The sequence below is a fragment of the Euleptes europaea genome, chromosome 18, assembly GCF_029931775.1.
Source record: "Euleptes europaea isolate rEulEur1 chromosome 18, rEulEur1.hap1, whole genome shotgun sequence".
Lineage (NCBI taxonomy): Eukaryota > Metazoa > Chordata > Lepidosauria > Squamata > Sphaerodactylidae > Euleptes > Euleptes europaea.
In genome coordinates, this window is record NC_079329.1 from 26,431,686 (window position 1) to 26,434,310 (window position 2,625).

Here is a 2,625-nt window from a genome sequence, read left to right on the forward strand (position 1 = left end):
GCCTTATAACTATATGGACATGTGAAAAGCCATGCTGGATCAGACCAAGGCCCATCAAGTCCAGCAGTCTGTTCACACAGCAGCCAAACAAGACGACTGCAGCAGCATTATCCTGCCTGTGTTCCAAAGCACCTACTATGATAGACATGCTCCTCTGATCCTGGAGAGAACATCATGACTCGTATCCATTTTAACTAGTAGCCATGAATACTCTTCCATGAACATGTCCACTCCCCTCTTAAAGCCTTTCAAGTTGGCAGCCATCGCCACATCCTGGGGCAGGGAGTTCCACAATGCAACTATGCATTGTGTGAAGAAATACTTCCTTTTATCTTTGAAGCTCTCACTGAGTCAGATTATCAGTAGTATAATGGTCTGACTTAATCATTCTCACTCTTCTGAGACTGGCAGCAGCTCTCCGGGGTCTTGGGTGGAGATCTTGCACATCACCTACAACCACATCCTCCTTCAAAACTGGAAACTCCCGGGATCGAACCTGGCACCTTCTGCCTGCAAAGCAGAGGATCTAACCCTGAGCCACGATCTTCTTTCCCTAGGGGAATTGGTGATGGGAGGCACTGATCAGGAATTGCAGTGGACAATACTTTGGTGAATTCTCTGTCAGTGGATGTTGCAAAAGCCACTGGCATGGATAGCTTTAAACTGTAGTTAGATAGATTGATGGAGTGAGAGGAAATTCTTGATGCTCTTTCTATTCTTTCTCCATGGTATGCCATCTCTTGGGGAAGGGGGGGGGCGCTATGGCCACATGTCTTCTTCCCCCACTGAATATCTGTGCATGCAGGCTTCAGAATCGAGTCACTCCTTCATTGGTGATGGGAAAGACCTCCGCCTGAGACCCTGGAGACCCTGCCAGGCTGAGAAGACAGTACTGACCTTGGTGGAGCAATGGTCCAGCTTGGTATAAGGCAGCTTCAGGTGTTCTTCCCAAAAGCTAAGCAGAGCAGAGGCTAATAGATGAGCAGAGGCTGTTGCTCAATGGTAGAGCATCTGCTTGGCAAGCAGAAGGTCCCAGGTTCAATCCCTGGCATCTCCAGTGAAAGGGACTAGGCGAGTAGGTGATGTGAAAGACCTCCGCCTGAGACCCTGGAGAGCTGCTGCTGGTCTGAGTAGACAATACTGACTTTGATGGACCAGGGGTCTGATTCAGCATAAGGCAGCTTTATGTGTTCATGTGAGGACAAGTTCATCAGTGACTACTGGCCCTCTGTCTACAGAGGCAGCAAGCCTGGGTGCAGGACTAGATGGACTACTGGTCTAATCCAGCAGGGCTGCAAGCCTGGGTGCAGGACTAGATGGACCACTGGTCTAATCCAGCAGGGCTCTTCTTATGGTCTTCTGCACTGTTCTGCACTGTTCTGTATTCTACCCAAATTGCACGGCTGCTTTGATCGCTGTCTATTATTACCATAGATGTTTATGGGCTCCGGATGAGGGTCGTTTGGTGACCTTTGCAACTAGGAGATTCTCGCTTGTGAGCTGAGGTCATCTGATTCTGCTGGAGCAGCCACAACACCCTCCAAAGTTTCAAGGAGCAGCCATGATACCATCCAAAGTTTCATGGGGGATAATCAAGGGTGATTTTTTAAGTCGCTTGTAAGAACACTGGTTGTTTCAACTGGAAGAAGAAGAAGAGTTGGTTTTTACATGCCAATTTTCTCTACCTTTTAAGGAGAATCAAACCGGCTTGCAATCTCCTTCCCCTCCCCACAACAGACACCTTGTGAGGTAGGTGAGGCTGAGAGAATTCACTGACTAGCCCAAGGTCACCCAGCAGGCTTCATGTGTAGGGGAAACCAGCCCAGTTCACCCAATTAGAGTCCGCCGCTCTTAACCACTACACCACGCTTAGATATGCAGTACAGGAACACATACTTTTAACTGACACTGGGACTTTCTTATTAAGCTTTCTTGTTTAAGCTGCCATCTATCCATCAAGGTCGGGATTGTCCACTCTAACTGGCAGCAACTCTCCACGGTCGCAGATGAAGGTCTTTACTAAGGATGCCGGGGATTGAACCCGGGACCTTCTGCATGACAAGCAGATGCTCTATCACTGAGCCACAGCCCCTCCCCTAAGGATATATATTTACACAGGAGGGAGTCCTGCTGCGTCCAATGGGACTCAAATCCAAGCAACCGCGCCTCAGAGTGCAGCCTTAGCGTGCAGCCTGCTGCTTTTAAAATATGATTTGTTGTTGTGTAACATATTACCATATCGTTGCAAAGCTATTATCAATTCCAAAGTCTAGGACAAGGAAGAATAGGCATCAGAATAAATGAATGTCTATGAAGGTACAGTTAGATGATTAAAAGATCGCATTAGAGCATAGCCGGGCTGTCCACGTACCAGGCCTTGGCAAGCGGCACGAGCAGAACAAAGAAGCCAATTAGACGCACGCATCAATTCAAATTGTTCTCCTGACTTTACAGGGCAGTTCCGCCCTTCTAAGCCCATGGACTCTGATGGACTTAGAAGGACGTAAATGTGCTTAGGGTGACATCTCCATGCTCCTTTTGGTTTTAAACACACTCAAATCAGTTCAGCTAAGCGTTCCACTTTATCCCCTGTTTGTCTCTCCCCCCCACACCCAGTGCTGGATT

The 2,625-nt window shown here is 48.2% G+C and overlaps 1 non-coding gene across 1 annotated transcript; it reads right to left on the minus strand.

Annotated features, from left to right (window-relative positions):
• Positions 1 to 2,020: 2,020 nt before the first annotated feature.
• On the minus strand, positions 2,021 to 2,092 carry TRNAD-GUC (transfer RNA aspartic acid (anticodon GUC)). The gene has a single exon. It is a non-coding gene; the product is annotated as a tRNA-Asp (tRNA).
• Between the last annotated feature and the right edge of the window lie 533 nt (positions 2,093 to 2,625).